Source organism: Pristiophorus japonicus, chromosome 1 (assembly GCF_044704955.1).
Source record: "Pristiophorus japonicus isolate sPriJap1 chromosome 1, sPriJap1.hap1, whole genome shotgun sequence".
NCBI classification, from domain to species: domain Eukaryota; kingdom Metazoa; phylum Chordata; class Chondrichthyes; family Pristiophoridae; genus Pristiophorus; species Pristiophorus japonicus.
In genome coordinates, this window is record NC_091977.1 from 478,259,027 (window position 1) to 478,278,437 (window position 19,411).

Below are 19,411 nucleotides of genomic sequence, written 5' to 3' on the forward strand. Positions count from 1 at the left end.
ATTAATATAGATTGTAAACAGTTGAGACCCCAGCACCGATCCCTGTGACATCCCACTAGTTACTGTTTGCCAACCAGAAAATGATCCATTTATCCCGATTCTCTGTTAGTTAGCCAATCCTCTATCCATGCTAATATATTACCCCCAACCCCGTGAACATTTATCTTGTGCAGTAACCTCTTATGTGGCACCTTATTGAATGCCTTCTGTAATTCCAAATACACGACATCCACTGGTTCCCCTTTATCCACCCTACTCGTTACATCCTCAAAGAACTCCAGCAAATTTGTTAAACATGATTTTCCTTTCATAAAACCATGCTGACTCTGCTTGATTGAATCATGTTTTTTCAAATGTCCCGCTATTGCTACCTTAATAATGGACTCCAGCATTTCCCAACGATAGATGTTAGGCTAACTGGTCTATAGGTTCCTGCTTTTTGTCTGCCTCCTTTTTTAAATCGGGGCGTTACATTTGCAGTTTTCCAATCTGCTGGGACCGCTCTAGAATCCAGGGAATTTTGGTAGATTACAACCAATGCATCCACTATCTCTGCAGCCATTTAAGACCCTCGGATGTGAGCCATCAGGTCCAGGGGACTTGTCCGCCTTTAGTCCCATTATTTTACCTAGTACTACTTCATTAGTGATAGTGATTGTATTAAATTTCTCCCTCCTATAGCCCCTTGAATATCCTTAGATGCTGCCTGGCCTGCAGAGTATTTCCAGCATTTCTTGTTTCTATTTTGTTCCAAGTCTGATATTGGGTTGCAAGCTGGGTGGGCTTAGTCCTGAGTCGCTGCATTGGACGCGGCATGTGAAATACATGGTGAATACGGTCATGTAGTGTACTTGCAACCCGGATGTCATGGAATTAAATCCCACCCTAGCAAATTGTGGAATTAAATGAAATACATTTGGTCATTTGTGGACTGGCAGTAGAAAAAAAATGAAAATCTACTGCAAAAACCCAAGTGATTCAGGGTGTGAAAGGAAGGAAATCTGCCTCCAATAGTCGGTATGGCCTACAAATGACTCTTATCCACAATAAGTGGTTGATTTAAGTGGTCTAGCAAGCCATTTCAATGTAAATTTTTTAACACCCTGTGTTCACAACCTGATGAGAAAGTCATCCAGTCCACCCGAGTGCCCGGAACCAGAGACTGCTCAGCACAATGGAACTGAGGTGTTTACTGATTAACAGGTTAACAAATTGTTTATAATCTTCGGGAAAAGCAACTTCAATGTCGAGCCTCTTACCCACCTTTTGTCTCAGTGCTTGAAAAACAAAAGTTCAAAAGTAACTTCCATCCCACCAAATACTTTTTGTGGAAAAATGGTCAAAATATATTTACAGTGGACTAGCAAATCCCCAATGGCATTGCTCATAGTGAGTCAGCGAGGTGTTAGATTGTTTCCCCTGGCTGAAGTGTCTAGAACTATGGGTTAGCCTTTCAAGACTGAGATGAGGAGGAATTTCTTCACTCGGAGGGCTGTGAATCTTTGGAATTCTCTGCCCCATAAAGCTGTGGATGCTTAGTCATTGAGTATATTCAAGGTTGAGATACATAGTTTTTTGGACTCGAGAGGAATCAAGGGATATGGGGATAGGGCAGGAAAGTGGAGTTGAGGTCAAAGATCAGCCAAGATATTAAATGGCAGAGCAGCCTCGTGGTGGGAATGTATGGCCTACTCCTGCTACTAATTCTTCTGCTTATATATTATAAGAACAGGGGTGTTACATCAAGTAGCATTACCAGAGCCCTGGAAGGACTGAAAGGGGAGCACAAGGTCTATCAATTATGCTATGGGGGTCTCCAGCTCTAGCTGTATTTTAAGGTGACCCCAGGATCTAGGAGTCGTGGGTTGGGGGTTCTAGATTCATTGGAGAGTGAAGTTCTAAGAAAACTGGGGCAATTCCTGGGATTTCAAATCATTGGGAAAGGGGAGCCTTGGGGAGGGAGGTTTCAAGATGTATTAGAGTAGCTCTGGAATCAGGGAATCTGTCTAAGGGAACGTGAGCAGCAAGAGGATATGGGAGTATGGGGAAATCTGAGAAGGAACTTCCAGCAGGACTGCAAAGGTGGTTTTGCAGGATTTAGAGTCTAGAGTCTGGCATTACTGAGGGCACTTGGGATCATAGAATCATAGAAATTTACAGCACGGAAGGAGGCTATTTCGGCCCATTGTGTCCACGCTGGCTGACAAAGATTTATCCAGCCTCATTCCAGTTTCCAGCTCTTGGTCCATAGCGTTGTAGGTTACAGCACTTCAAGTACACATCCAAGTACTTTTTAAATGTAGTGAGGGTTTCTGCCTCTACCACCTTTTCAGACAATGAGTTCCAAACCACCATCAGTGGGGGAGGAACTTAACAGAATTACAATCACTAAGGAGGTGGTACTCAGTAAGATAATGGGACTAAAGGCAGATAAATCCCCTGGACCTGATGGCTTGCATCCTAGGGTCTTAAGAGAAGTAACGGCAGGGCTAGTGAATGCATTGGTTGTAATTTATCAAAATTCCTTGGATTCTGGGGAGGTCCCAGCAGATTGGAAAACTGCAAATTTAACACCCCTATTTAAAAAAGGAGGCAGACAAAAAGCAGGAAACTATAGACCAGTTAACCTAACATCTGTGGTTGTGAAAATGTTGGAGTCCATTGTTAAAGAAACAGTAGCAGGACATTTGGATAAGCAAAATCCGGTCAGGCAGAGTCAGCATGGATTTATGAAAGGGAAGTCATGTTTGACAAATTTGCTGGAGTTCTTTGAGGATGTAACGAACAGGATGGATAAAGGGGAACCAGTGGATGTGGTGTATTTAGAATCCAGAAGGCATTTGACAAGGTGCCACATAAAAGGTTACTGCACAAGATAAAAGTTCACGGGGTTGGGTGTAATATATTAGCATGGATAGCGGATTGGCTAACTTACAGAAAACAGAGAGTCGGGATAAATGGTTCATTCTCTGGTTAGCAACCAGTAACTAGTGGGGTGCCGCAGATCAGTGCTGGGACCGCAACTATTTACAATCTACATTAACGACTTGCAAGAAGGGACTGAGTGTAATGTAGCCAAGTTTGCTGATGATACAAAGCTGGGAGGAAAAGCAATGTGTGAGGAGGACACATAAAATCTGCAAAAGGACATAAACAGGCTAAGTGAGTAGGCAAAAAATTGGCAGATGGAGTATAATGCTGGAAAGTGTGAGGTCATGCACTTTGGCAGAAAAAAAATCAAAGAGCAAGTCATTATTTAAATGGAGAAAGATTGCAAAGTGCCGCTGTACAGCGGGACCTGCGGGTACTTGTGCATGAAACACAAAAGGATAGTATGCAGGTACAGCAAGTGATCAGGAAGGCCAATGGTATCTTGGCCTTTATTGCAAAGGTGATGGAATATAAAAGCAGGGAAGTCTTGCTACAGCTATATAAGGTATTGGTGAGGCCACACCTGGAATACTGCGTGCAGTTTTGGTTTCCATATTTACGAAAGGATATACTTGCTTTGGAGGCAGTTGTAGGTTGATTCCGGGGATGAGGGAGTTGACTATGAGGAAAGGTTGAGTAGGTTAGGCCTCTACTCATTGGAATTCAGAAGAATGAGAGGTGATCTTATCGAAATGTATAAGATTATGAGGGGGCTTGACAAGGTGGATGCAGAGAGGATGTTTCCACGGATGGGGGAGACTAGAACTAGAGGGCATGATCTTAGAATAAGGGGCCGCTCATTTAAAACAGAGATGAGGAGGAATTTCTTCTCTCAGAGGTTTGTAATCTGTGGAATTCGCTGCCTCAGAGAGCTGTGGAAGCTGGGACATTGAATAAATTTAAGACAGAAATAGACAGTTCCTTAAACGAAAAGGGGATAAGGGGTTATGGGGAGCGGGCAAGGAAGTGGAGCTGAGTCCAGGATCAGATCAGCCATGATCTTATTGAATGGCAGAGCAAGCTCGAGGGGTCGTATGGCCTACTCCTGTTCCTATTTCTTATGTTCTTATGTTCTTATCCTCTGGGTGAAAATGTTTCCCCTCAAATCCCCTCGAAACCTCCTCCCAATTACTTTAAATCTATGCCCCCTGGTTGTTGACCCCTCTGCTAAGGGAAATACATCCTTCCTATCCACTCTATCTCGGCCCCTCATAATGTTATACACCTCAATAAGGTCTCCCATCAGCCTCCTCTGTTCCAAAGAAAACAAACTCACCCTATCCAATCTTTCCTCATAACTAAAATTCTCCAGTCCAGGCAACATCCTTCCAGTCACAAAAACACCCATCAACCATTAACCTTTGCTTCCTGCCTCTGAGCTAATTTTGGATCCAACTTGCCACTTTGCCTTGGATCCCATGGGCTTTTACTTTTGTGACCAGCTGCCATGTGGTACTTTATCAAAAGCCTTGCTAAAATCGATGCACACTACATCAAGCGCACTACCCTCATCGACCCTCCTTGTTACCTCCTCAAAAAATTCAATCAAATTAGTCAGTCACGACCTTCCCTTAACAAATCTATGCTGACTGTCCTTGATTAATCCATGACTTTCTAAATTAAGATTTATCCTGACCCCAGAATTTTTTACAATAATTTTCCCACCACCGAGGTTAGGCTGACTGGCCTTTAATTACTCAGTCTATCCCTTTCTCTCTTTTTAAACAAAGATACAGCACTGGCAGTCCTCCACTCCTCTGGCACCACACCTGTAGCCAGAGAGGATTGGAAAATAATAGTCAGAGCCTCTGCTATTTCCTCTTTTGCTTCTCTTAACAGATTGCGATACGTTTCATCCGGGCTTGGGGATTTATCCACTTTCAAAGCTGCTAAACCCCTTAATACTTCCTCTTTCACAATGTTTATTTCACCTAATATTTCCCACTCCTGCTCCCTGCTTGCAGTATGTGCATCGCCCCTCTCTTTTGTGAAAACAGACACAAAGTATTCATTAAGAACCATACGATGAGAGTAATCCGCCTCCACACAATGTCTCTAATAGACCCTAATCTTTCTCTAGTTATCCTATTGCTCTTAATGTATTTTTAAAACATCTTTGGGTTTTCCTTGATTTTACTTGCCAAAATGTTTTCATGCTCTCTCTTTGCTTTCCTAATTTCGTTTTTAATTTCACACCTGCACTCTCTCTACTCCTGTAGGGTTTTTTCGGTATCTGTCATAAGGATGCATTGGATGGAGTCTAGCTGCCTTATGGAGAATCTAAAGGAGAATGAGAACCAGCAAACCCTATACAGAAGTCAGTTTTAATATCTTTGTATTATGAGAATGTATTCTTTGCGATAGCGGCTAACACATGGCTTAGATTAGGTCGTTAGGATTCTGCAGAGGAATGCTAAGTAAGCAGGAAGTAGCAGGTTAATGAAATTCAAGAAGCATCGAAGGGTTTGTGTAGGAATTATAGCTACTTTGGAGACAACAGGTCTAGGTCTCAGCTGTTATTATTCTAGTACAGTTTGATATTTATAACCATACAAAATACATAAACGACACCCACATTCCAGTGAGAATAGCGTTTATATGGGGCGACATTGCCATCTACTGGTGTAGTAGCAATTGACACAAAGATCACAAGACAATAATCTCAGAATTGGTAAATTTAGAGCATACAATCTGTCATTGTGAATCTAGGTTTGTTAATAGCCTCACTTTCAGTAATTGTTTGGTATTCCATGCTGAATTCGCCTGGATTGGTTAGTAGTTTGTAGATGCAATGGATATCCTAGTAGTAATTACTGACATAACTTGTTTGTACTTTCTGCCAATATTAATAAAAAGAACAAGTTGATTTATCTCTGGTGTCTGAGCTTATAAAATTTGGATTAATCTATCCGGTTGATCTAACAGGACCCGAACGTGTCCCCTGCCAGCCTCCTCCCTGGTCTATCCACAGTCCTTTTTGAGGCCTCAGATTCCCCTACCATCATTAACTGATTCCTGTCTTGAAATTCCTCCCTTAAGGTATTTAAGTATAAATTTTCTGCTTCTTAAAAGTAATGGATGAAAGATCATGGGCATGGGAGTTCAGTCTCTTCATATGGAAAAATTACCCTTTTAGTGAATTAACACTATTAATGAGTTTGCCAATTTATAGTCTTTTAAATAAACATAAATTTCCATAAATAAACAAAAATGATCGATGCTGTTTTCCTTAAGCCTCAAAAAAATGGTTCAGAAAATCAATATTTTTAACAGAATATGAAAACAAGATAACAAGGCAAGTGATTAACAATAATTGATTCTCAATAAACAATCTTCTTTTCTAACTGTCAACATGCAAACTAGGAAAAGGAACACAAATTCTCACCGAATCAGACAACAAACACTGCTATCTTTTTTGATGTGAACTATATGCTGGGAAATATTGCAAACTCTACATGCTGAGAATGCAAAAATGTGATTGAAAGTTCTCTCCAACTGTTGTGAGGTTGAAATATGCAGTTGAATCCCAGGCTGAGGCCTAGAAGTAAAAGCTTTAAAAGGTACAGGTGCGGCGTCCAAAATCCAGAGTTCCGGAATCCGGAACGTTCCGGAATCCGGACACCGGGTCGATTCATGGCGGGGTCATCCGGAAACCGGAAAATTTTCCGAAAACCGGAATTCCCCCGCCCCGGTGGCCCGACCTCGCCCCGGCCCTACCTCGCGTCGGCCCTTGGTGGCCCCGACCTCGCCCCGGCCCTCGGCAGCCCGACCTCGCCCCGGCCCTCGACAGCCCGACCTCACCCCGGCCCTACCTCGCGTCGGCCCTTGGTGGCCCCGACCTTGCCCCGGCCCTCGGCGGCCTGACCTCGCCCCGGCCCTCGGCGGCCTGACCTCACCCCGGCCCTACCTCGCCCCGGTCCTTGGCGGCCCGACCTCCGGCCCGAGTTTGCCGCAACTTCGCCCGCCGTGACTTTGCGCGGCCCAACTTCGCCTCGGCCCTACTTCGCTCCGGCTCGACCTTGCCCCGGCCCTCGGCGGCCTGACCTCGCCCTGGCCCTCGGCGGCCCGACCTCACCCCGGCCCCCCTCCTCCCTCCTCCCCCTTACCTCGGCGGGCCGACCTCGCTCCCTTACCTCAGCTGCCGAACCCCACCTATCTCGGCCCAGGCAAAGATGTTCCAAAATCCAGAAATACCCGGAATCCAGAATGGCCTCAGTCCCGAGGTTTACGGATTTCAGATCTTCAACCTGTACTACAAACACAAAAGACAATTCAACAGATACATTTAATCACGTCATTATGAAATATGTATTTTTATTTTGTTTAAAATCTTATTTTGGACATTAGAAATGTCAGTTTCTGAGAAATAAATGTAATACAATTATTTTTCAACATGAAATTTGAGTGGTTTGATTGGTACATCAATAAACTGTGATGGTGAATAATTTACAAATGGTTTTCCCATTTGACAATGTTGACAGGGTTTATGACATGTTGAGATACTGGTTTTCCATTATCATTATAAAAGTATGATACAGGAAGTTAAGTTAATGTGTGTTATGTATGCAACACCTTGTAACCAGCATTCTACAGCCACCAGAGGGCGCATCTGTTGGAGTACCAAGGGATCCCAGCATCCCTTGGGAGCATTGCATATAAGCAGGCCTCCCATGCTGTGCCAGCACTCTGGAGTCAGAATAAAGAGACTAAGGTCACACTTACTCAAGTCTACAGTACTCAGTCACATTGCTTTATTTGAGACATAACAATGTGTACATGAATTGTGTGTCATATATAAGATTTTTATATATAGATGACATGCTCCTCTAGCAAAAAGCTGTAATATTCAAAACTCCTCCCATAACAAAGCAGCCCATGTCAACCTACGGCAAAACTTGAACAACATCCAGGCTTGGGCTGACAAGTAGCAAGTAACATTTGTGTTACATCAGTAGCAGGTAATGACCATCTCAACCACCTTTGATCTACAGTAGCAGCAGGATTGCCGAACATCAGTATCCTGGAGGTCACCATTTACCAAAAGCTTAGCTAGACCAACCGTATCAACAATGAAAAGCAAAAGCAAGGCACAAGCTTGATACTCTGTGATGAGTGGCTCACACCCTGACCTCTAAAAATCTATTGACCATCGACAAGGCATACTCTCCACTTGCCTGGATGGGCACAGCCTCAGCAACACTGAAAAAGCTTGACACCATCCAGAATGAATCAGTCTGCTTGTTTCACACTCCTGCCATTGGACCCATCACCACCAGCACAATGTAGCTACAACAACAACTTGTATTCATATAATGCCTTTAATATAATAAAACATCCCAAGGTGCTTCACAGGTGTGTTATCAAACAAAATTTGACACCGAGCTATATAAGGAGATATTAGGGCAGATGACCCAAAGCTTGGTCAAAGACGTAGGTTTTAAGGAGCATCTTAAAGGGGGAGAGAGAAAGGATTCTAGAGCTTTGTGTCTTGGCAGCTGAAGGCACAGTGGAGCAATTGAAATTGGGGATGCTCAAGAGGTCAGAATTACATATTGCAGGTATCTCGGGGAGGTTGTGTGGCTGGAGGAGATTACAGACATAGGGATGAGCGAGGCCATGGAGAGATTTAATAATAAGGATGAGTGTAAAGTCCTGTCCCCTCAGTACAGATTCACACGAGGCATGTAGTGAAGTCAAGGTCACTTTGAACCTGCACCTTTATTTCACAGCTCTGGAATGCTGCACTTGCCTGAGACCTGTCCTTATATACCTGTCTCTTGCAAGTGCACCCCTGGTGATAAGGTATGCTGGTGGTTACAGGTCATATCTTATTACAGTCATGTATAACATGTTAGGATACATATAAGTTATATATAATAATGTAAGATACATGACAATGAGAATGTTAAAATCAAGGTGTTATTTAAATAGAAGCACAGGGGTGATGGTTGAACGGGACTTGGTGCGAGTTAGGGCACAGGCAGCCGAGTTTTGGATGACCTGAAGTTTACGGAAGGTAGAACAGGGGAGGCCGGCCAGAAATGCAATGGAATAATCTAGTCTAGAGGTAAGAAAGGCAGGGATAAGCATTTCAGCAGCAGGTGAGCTGCGACAGAGTCGGGCGATGTTACAGAGGTAGAAATAGACGGCCTTAGTGATGGCACGAATATATGGCTGGAAGCTCATCTCAGGGTCAAGTATAACACAAAGATTGTGAACAGTCAGGTTCAGCCTCAGGCAGTTGTCAGGGAGAGGGATGGAGTCGGTGGCGAGGGAATGGAGTTTATGTGGGCGGACCAAATACAATGGCTTCGGGCTTCCCAATATTTAACTGGAAGAAATTTCTGCTCATCCAGTACTGGATGTTGGACAAGAAGTCTGACAATTTAAATACAGTAGAGGGGTCGAGAGAAGTGGCAGTGAGGTAGAACTCGGTGTCGTCAGCATACATGTGGAAACTGATGCTGTGTTTTCGGATGATATCGCCATGGGGCAACATGTAGATGAGAAATAGGAGGGGGCCAAGGATAGATCCTTGGAGGACACCAGAGCTTTCGGTGTAGGAATGGGAAGAGAAGCCATTGCAGGTGATTCTCTGACTACGATTAGATAGATAAGAATGGAACCAGGTGAGTGCAGTCCCATCCAGCTGGACGACGGTGGAGAGACATTGGAGGAAGATGGTGTGGTCAACCGTGCCATAGGCTGCAGATAGTTCGAGAAGGATGAGGAGGGATAGTTTACCATTCTCACTGTCACATAGGATGTTATTTGTGACTTTGATAGAGCCGTTTCGGTACTGTGTCAGGGTCGGAAACCTGATTGGAGGGATTCATGGAGTTCTCGGAAAGATGTACAAAAGTATGTACAATCTACAGGATGCACTTCAGCAACTTACCAAGGTTACACCGAGCCACATGACCTCAATCACCAAGAATGATTAGCATGAGAAATCATTATATGCTAGTTGCCCATCAATCACGCTCATACGAATTGCTAAATGAAAAAGTCCACAGTCCATCTAGTTTGCATTCTACCATCCTGACAGTCACACGATACAATGATAATGGAGTTATTGACTAATCATATCAATCAATCTCTAATACATTAGTCTGCATCAGACCCAGAAATTATGCAAGGAAATCCCCAGTAGCGGAGAGCTTTGCGAACTACAGGTCTAAAGTCACCCGTTCCTCCCGAGCATCCTCTTCTTCTTCTTAGGCAGTTCCCTGGAGTCGAGGATGACTTGCTTCCACACTAAAATGAGTTCTAAGGTGACTGATGAGACCAATGTGGGATCTACAGTCTCTGTCACAGGTGGGGCAGATGGTGGTTGGAGGGACGGGTGAGTGGGGTGTTTGATTTGTCGTACGCTCCTTCCACTGTTTGTACTTGGTTTCCGCGTGCTCCCGGCGAAGAAACTCAGTGTTTGGCGCCTCCTCGGATGCTTCTTCTCCACTTTGAGCTGTCTTGAGCCAGGGATTCCTCAGAGTCGATGGGGATGTTACATTGTTTCAAGAAGGCTTTGAGGGTGTCCTTGAAGCGTTTTCTCTGCCCTCCTGGAACAGAGCTCGGAGTAGAGTTCTTGTTTTGGAGTCTAGCAGTGGGCATGCGGACAATGTGGCTCATCCATTGGAGCTGATTGAGCGTGGTCAATGCCTCGATGCTGGGGATGGTGTCCTGAGAGAGAACGCTGCATGGTGCACCTATCCTGCCAATGAATTTGCAGGATTTTGCGGTGGCAGCGTTGGTGGTACTTCCCCAGTGTTTTGAGGTGCCTGCTGTACATAGTCCATATGAAGTATATGGGAGGGCAGGTGTCACTACTGCTCTGTATACAATGAGCTTGGTGCCAGATTTGAGATCCTGGTCTTCGAACACCCTTTTCCTCAGGCGGCCGAAGGCTGCACTGGCACACTGAAGGCGGTGTTGGACTTTGTCATGGATGTCTGTCCTTGCTGATAGTAGGCTCCCAAGGTATGGGAAGTGGTCCACATTATCCAAGGTCTCGTCATGGATCTTGATAATCGGAGAGCAGTACTGTGTGGCGGGGGCAGGTTGGTAGAGAACCTTTGTCTTAATGTTTAATGAAAGGTCCAGACTCTCGTACGCTTCAGTGCAGCTGTCAACGATGATTTGGAGTTTGAATTCCGAGTCTGCACAAATGCAAGCATCACCTGCATTTTGCAATTCAATGGCCAATTCAATGGCCAAGAACAACCTTGGATCGGGCTGGAGGTGTCGGAGGTTGAACAATTTCCCGCTTGTCCTGTAGATTAACTCTACTCCAGCGGGGAGCTTGTTAAAAGTGAGATGAAGCATTGCAGTGAGGAAGATTGAGAAGAGCATTGGTGCGATGTTGCATCTTTGTTGACCCCGGTCTGCACTTGTATTGGGTCTGTGGTGGATCTGTTGGTAAGAATCATGGCTTGAATGTCATCGTGAAGCAGGCGGAGGATGGTGACAAATTTTTGAGGACAGCCGAATTTGAGGAGAACCTCCCAAGCATACTACACTTATCACATGTCACGTCTCAATTTACTCATATACTGTAATCCTCAAAAAAATTAGTAATCAAAAATCTATCTAATTTGCATTTGATTGAATGAATACTAACTACTTCCACCATCTCCCTAGTGAGCCTATTCCATAGATTGACCACTCACTCACTGAAATATTGTTTCCGCAGATCAGTTATGATTTTGACTCCTTCAAGCACAGGCCGTGTCCTCTGGTTCTACTATTCTGGACAAGGTGAACCAGCTTGTCATGGTCTACAATATCTAGTTCCTTTAGAATCTTAAATATAACAATCATATCACCTCTCAACCTTCTCTTTTCCAGTGAGAACTTGCCTAATTTACATAATCGCATCTCATAATCCAATCCGTCCACCCCTCAATAATTAAGAACATAAGAACATAAGAAATAGGAGCAGGAGCGGGCCGTTTGGCCCCTATAGCCTGCTCCGCCATTTAATAAGATCATAGCTGATCTGATCTTGGGCTCAGCTCCATTTCCATGCCCGCTCCCCATAACCCTTCACTCCCTTATCGCTCAAAAATCTGTCTATCTTCGCCTTAAATATATTCAATGACCCAGCCTCCATAGACCTCTGAGGCAGAGAATTCCATAGATTTATGACCCTCTGAGAGAGGAAATTCCTCCTCATCTCAGTTCTAAATGAGCAGACCCTTATTTTTAAACTATGTCTCCTAGTTCTTGATTCCCCAATGAGTGGAAACATCCTCTCTGCATCTACCTTGTCGAGCCTCTTCAGTATCTTATATGTTTCAATAAGATCACCTCTCATTCTTCTAAACTCCAATGAGTATAGGCCCAACCTGCTCAACCTTTTTTCAAAAGTCAATCTCTTCATCTTAGGAATCAACCTAGTTAACCTTCTCTGAACTGCCTCTAATGCAAATATATCCCTCCTTAAATAAGGTGACCAAAACTATGCGCAGTACTCCTGGGGTCCGAAATTGGTCGACATATCGCCAAAAAGGCGATTTTGGTCAAAAAAACACCAAAAACACCTACATATCGCTAACATACCGCTCGGTGGAATATTCATCATTGACATACCGCCGAGCAGTATGCACACCATCCACTATGCAAGATCGGCCGCAGACCACCCAAAAAGTCCGCTTTTTATCGCATACCACCGACATACCACCGGAGCTGCATACCATCCTGGAAAAGGTGGTTTTACGCAATGGTAAGTGGGTCGGAATGGGCGGAGTGCACGGAGCCGCCATTTTGGAAAACGGGAACTGTCAGCTAAAGCAGCAGCTCTGTATCTCTGATTTTAGAGTGCGATTTTGATTGGAAAAGGTACGTTTACTATTACTGAGTAAATTATTAAGATAGAAAGGCATTTTTAAATATTTTTTTGATCGAAAAATATTGAGGCGATTTAAAAAGAATGGGGCCTGTATTATCTCAGCCTGCATTGTTGACAACCTGTCTCATGGTGGAACCAGATGTGAGGAAGTTTATTCAGCATGACCTTTACCCCCAAAATTTGACACTGTACAAGAGTGCTTCAATTCAATTCAAAGGTTTGTGTAAAAATTTAAAATATATACAACAATTTCAAAACTTTATAAAACTTACAACTATAAAACAACTGTAACAACTTTAACAACTTTAATAAAACTTTAACAAAACTTTAATAACTTTAATACCAACTTTAACAAAAATTTTACAACTTTAATAAACTTTACTTCAATTACAACAAAAAAAACCTTTACTTTCCCCGCCCACGCCCTTTACCCCTTCCACGGCAGCGTGGTACACCACCCTTGGGACTAGACACCCTTTCTTACTCCTGCCCTTCCCTTTCCCAGTGCCCATGGGCATGGACCTCCCTGTGTTGATACCAAGCCAGCCTCCAGCACTGCACCCCAAGTGCCGTTGCTGTCGGTGGGGGGCGGGGGGGAGGTGAAACTTTGCAGGCGCAATAACTGGGGCTTCAGGAGAAGCTCACAATGTGGAAGACAAGGCTTCGGGGCTGGGAGATGATGTCAGCTCCCCACCCTCAGGTGCTGTCGACCTGATTACAATGGCATGGGAAGGGGTTCCACGCGGTGTCCTGATCCCGTCGATTGCTGCATGACTTCGACGGCATCGGCGGTTGCTCCATCGCGGCGATCAAACGCAACCTTTCCTCCGATTGCCGCTCTGATAGAGCCGCAATGTTAGTGGCTATTGTAGTCATGGCCTTGAGCAGCTCTCGACCTATGTCGATGCTGGCCTGTGACAGACGCACCGTGTCCTGGTACACACCTACAGCAACCGACCTTTCCTGCACCAACCTCCATCGCTGCAGCAAAGGTGCTACAACACTGGGGGTGCCTTGCTGCACACAGTTTGGTCGGGCAGAATCAGAATCAGAATGGGGGGAATCCCCTGAATAAAGATTCCATGGTGGAAGATGTTCCCGCTGTTCCACGTAGAGCTGGTGCATCCTCCTCCGTCTCCACCCGCAGCTCCACCTCCACTGGCTGCCGAATCAGCAGCTGTTCCTGTTCCTCTTCCTCTTCCTCTCCCTCGTCAGGAGAGAGCTGGGTGACGCCAGAGGTGGAGGCAGTGGGTCTGTCGTCTGTGTTGCTTTGGTCTGAATCATCTGAGTCTGGAAGTACAAAACAACATTTAAAAAAGCTTGGTACCAGGGAAGGGGTGAGGGTTACATTAGTACACAGTACAGTGACTTATTGCAGTCTTACTTAAATGTCCACCACTGCTGCAGTACTGCATTACACATCGCAGACAGACAATACATAATGCATTGCATTACATGCCCCCAACATTTCAGTACATCACATGAGGCCACCATTACAGTGCGATAAACTTACATTACATTACATCAAGCCAATATTACAGTTACAGTTACATTACATGACATGAGAGGACCGCAACACAGACTGCATTTTATTCAACTTAGCATCTTCTTGTGTGAGTGGGTCAGCTCCAATGCCGGTGGTGGCACAGTTGCTATCCCCAACCAGGGACAGGACATGAATCTCGATATCTGTAAGCGGCTCCTGGGTTGTGGGTCCGCTATTGCAGATGTCTTCTACTGTAGAAAGTAAATCTTCAATCCATTTAACATGGCACACACACACACACACACACAACACACAGACACAGACACAGACACACACACACACAGACACACACACACATACACACAGACACAGACACAGACACACACACACACACACACACAGACACACACACAGACACACACACACACACACACAGACACAGACACAGAGACACACACACACAGACACAGACACAGACACACACAGACACAGACACACACACAGACACACACACAGACACACACACACACACACACAGACACACACACACACACACACAGACACAGACACAGACACACACACACACACACACAGACACAGACACAGAGACACACACACACACACACACACACACGTTAAAAAAGCCCTGCGTTGATCCTCTTATCATTGCCTGAGTAGCACAAATACATCACCGTAACCTTAAGATAAATAACATTATCCGTGTGACACTGAACCTACACTTACATGGTACGTAGCACATGGGGGCGGAGGGGGATGTGCATAAATAAAATCATTACTTACTCGTGCTACTCTCACCAGGTCGTTCCACCATTCTCCGGTGTGTACCATCGTACTTTTAGAGGACACAGCCTCTCCGATCTCATCCCAAATTCGGTTGCACTCCTTTGGGGGGAGAGGGGTGCTTTCCTCACCCAGCCTTGGTTAGCTCGGAGTATCTCTCTGTTATATGCTCCAGAAGCCAGATACCTCCGTTTCATCAAAGGCAGGCACCCGCAACCTTCCCTCCTTCTTGATGTTCCTGCTCTTTGATGTCTTCTTTAACATTACCATAATTTTTTTATTGATATTCATTTTGGCTTGTTAAATATCTCATCCTGTCTTCATTAATTATTAGTTGCTACCAATTTTTTTGCACTGTGCTTAATATTTTTAAACTCACTGCCCATCGACTACCTTGCTGCTCCTTCTCACTCTCTCTCTCTCCTCCTCAACTCACTGCGCATGCGCGGGTGACCCCTGACCCCCGAATTCGCCGATAAAACGCTTGCATAAAAACGAGGAAAAAGATTTGCGCATGCACAGTTCAGTGCCACACCACCCATCGAACAGAGAGTCGATCTGGATCGACTACTAACATACATACCACCCGATGCAGACTGCTGACATACCGCCAAAAAAATGTTCACCAATTTTGTCCTCTTCGGTCTTGGCGGTATGCCGGTGGTGTGAAACAACATACCGCCGACATACCGTCAAGAAATGGGTGGACCTTCCGTATCAACCAATTTCGGGCCCTAGGTGTGGTCTCACCAACACCATGTACAGTTATAGCAGGTCTTCTCTGCTTTTATACTCCATCCCCCTTGCAATAAAGGCCAACATTCCATTTGCCTTCCTGATTACTTGCTGTACCTGCATACTAACTGTTGTGTATCTGTAAAGCATACACTCCCATGTTCCGCCACCAGGGAGTACATCCCCTGAAGTCCCAAGAGATCCCAGCATCCCTTGGGAGCACTGTATAGAAGCCGGCCCCTAAGGCCTGTTCCTACCTCTGGAGTGTCTTAATAAAGACTGAGGTCACTGTTACTTTAACCTCCCTGTGTGCAGTCTCATCTGTGTTAGGAACACAACAACTGGCGACGAGTATACAGATCCAACGCAAAAGGGAAATCATGCTTGATAAATCTTCTGGAAATTTTTTAGGATGTTTCCAGTAGAGTGGACGGGTGAACCAGTTGATGTGGTGTATTTGGGCTTTCAGAAGGCTTTCGACAAGGTCCCACACAAGAGATTAATGTGCAAAGTTAAAGCACATGGGATTGGGGGTAGTGTGCTGACGTGGATTGAGAACTGGTTGTCAGACAGGAAGCAAAGAGTAGGAGTAAATGGGTACTTTTCAGAATGGCAGGCAGTGACTAGTGGGGTACCGCAAGGTTCTGTGCTGGGGCCCCAGCTGTTTACACTGTACATTAATGATTTAGACGAGGGGATTAAACGTAGTATCTCCAAATTTGCGGATGACATTAAGTTGGGTGGCAGTGTGAGCTGCAAGGAGGATGCTATTAGGCTGCAGAGTGACTTGGATAGGTTGGGTGAGTTGGCAAATGCATGGCAGATGAAGTATAATGTGGATTAATGTGAGGTTATCCACTTTGGTGGTAAAAACAGAGAGACAGACTATTATCTGAATGGTGACAGATTAGGAAAAGGGGAGGTGCAACGAGACCTGGGTGTCATGGTACATCAGTCATTGAAGGTTGGCATGCAGGTACAGCAGGCGGTTAAGAAAGCAAATGGCATGTTGGCCTTCATAGCGAGGGGATTTGAGTACAAGGGCAGGGAGGTGTTGCTACAATTATACAGGGCCTTGGTGAGGCCACACCTGGAGTATTGTGTACAGTTTTGGTCTCCTAACCTGAGGAAGGACATTCTTGCTATTGAGGGAGTGCAGCGAAGGTTCACCAGACTGATTCCCGGGATGGCGGGACTGTCATATCAAGAAAGATTGGATCGACTGGGCTTGTATTCACTGGAGTTCAGAAGAATGAGAGGGGATCTCATAGAAACGTTTAAAATTCTGACGGGTTTAGACAGGTTAGATGCAGAAAGAATGTTCCCAATGTTGGGGAAGTCCAGAACCAGGGGTCACAGTCTAAGGATAAGGGGTAAGCCATTTAGGACCGAGATGAGGAGAAACTTCTTCACCCAGAGAGTGGTGAACCTGTGGAATTCTCTACCACAGAAAGTTGTTGAGGCCAATTCACTAAATATATTCAAAAAGGAGTTAGATGTAGTCCGTACTACTAGGGGGATCAAGGGGTATGGTGAGAAAGCAGGAATTTGGTACTGAAGTTGCATGTTCAGCCATGAACTCATTGAATGGCGGTGCAGGCTTGAAGGGCCGAATGGCCTATTCCTGCACCTATTTTCTATGTTTCTATGTCTATGTTTCTATGCAAAAAACTGTGGGCATCCTGGAGAAGTTCTCGGAGGGTGAGGACTGGGAAGCCTATGTCGAACGGCTAGACCAGTACTTTGTAGCCAACGAGCTGGACGGAGAAGGAAGCGCTGCAAAAAGGAGAGCGGTCCTTCTCACGGTCTGCGGGGCACTGACCTACAGCCTCATGAAGAATCTTCTGGCTCCAGTGAAACCCACAGGTAAGTCGTATGAGGAGCTGTGTACACTGGTTCGGGACCATCTTAACCCGAGGGAGAGCGTGCTGATGGCGAGGTATCGGTTCTACACGTGCCAGCGATCTGAAGGTCAGGAAGTGGCGAGCTACGTCGCCGAGCTAAGGCGACTTGCAGGACAATGTGAGTTTGATGGCTACCTGGAGCAAATGCTCAGAGACTCTTTTGTACTGGGCATTGGCCACGAGACCATCCTACGAAAACTTTTGACTGTAGAGACACCGACCCTCAGTAAGGCCATTGCGATAGCACAGGCGTTTATGTCCACCAGTGATAAGCTATAAGAAGCTGGCCAAGTTTCTTCAGTCCATGCAGCAGCGGCACATAGTGCAAGTGAAGGAACTCTAGAAAGGCGTCGAGAGCATTGCTATTGTCAACTGGAAGCATGCAGACCTGAAGTCCTTCAATGTTCCTGAAACAGTCACTGTTGAAGAAGTGGTGAAGGTTGACGGAGAGAGTGAGACACTCTACCAACCACCGAAGATCAACTCCTTTTACCATATTTCCAGTAAATTAATTGCCCTATTCGAGCACGCAGGACTCAAAAGAGATGTCACGCTCTCGAGTGCGGATGTTAGAAGTATCATCACAAATGATGTAAAGTCCAATGATCTGATTGATGACTATAATAAACATTATGTAACCATTAATCCTATTCTTTGTGACTGCATATTGGAAAAATCTGAGCAGCATGTTGTAACTAAACTCAAATGGGATGACCTCTTTACCAGGTGTGTAACATTAAACCCATTAGCATTGATGTGGCACAGCGCGCTTCAAACAAAAAGGTAACTATTATTATAAACCTTGAAGTGTATGGCTTAGATCCTCAGGTCGTGGGAAGTGCCCTTCAGCTAAGAGCTCAGGCCAGCGTAACTATGAATCAAGTGCCTGGTACAAAGGACAAGATGGCACTTCAGGTTCAAGGCAACCAGGTTAATCATATTGCCAAGCTCCTAACAGAGGAGTACAGGATCCCGGTAAAGTATATTGAAGGCTTGAACAAAGCTCCCAAATCTGGCAAGAAGAACGATGACATGGTTTATTATATTAATGACGAGTCACAGCAATAAAACCACTGACGATATGTTCTTGTCTGTTTGTTACGGGATTATTTAATTTGTGATCAGACTTTCTACTGAACCATGTATTGAATAGTCGGTTGCAATGCTTTTTTTGCATTAAACTATTCTGTCTAAAAAAAAACACCAATCAAATCTCTCAGCACACAAGTGCTAGCAATGTTCATAAATTAACTGGAACTGTATTTGCGAGCAGAAATGTACAGGGCAGAAACCACGAGTCTGGAACTGCCAGTAGGCCTCAGGTGACCCAGATGACTCAGATCCTGAGCAACAAAGGATGAATGCAAGGCAATTCACACCTTGTTGGCGTTGTGGAGGCTTCCATTCAGCCTATTCATGCCGCTTCAAAGGGTATGTTTGCAAGAGCTGTGGAACAATGGGGCACCTCCAACGAGCTTGCAGACGAACTGCAAGCTCTGCAAAACCCGCTAACCACCACATGGCAGAGGAAGATCTGTAAATGGTGGATCAAAGCAATTTCGAGCCTCAGAGAGATGAGGCAGATGTTGAAGTACACGGGGTGCACACATTTTCGATGAAATGTCCACCTATAATGCTAAATGTAAAATTGAATGGCTTACCCGTAGCCATGGAACTGGACACTGGTGCTAGCCAATCCATCATGAG

The 19,411-nt window shown here is 45.0% G+C and overlaps 1 pseudogene; it reads left to right on the forward strand.

Annotated features, from left to right (window-relative positions):
- Positions 1 to 15,683: 15,683 nt before the first annotated feature.
- Positions 15,684 to 18,772, forward strand: LOC139268812 (eukaryotic translation initiation factor 2D pseudogene; annotated as a pseudogene).
- The last annotated feature ends 639 nt before the right edge of the window (positions 18,773 to 19,411 follow it).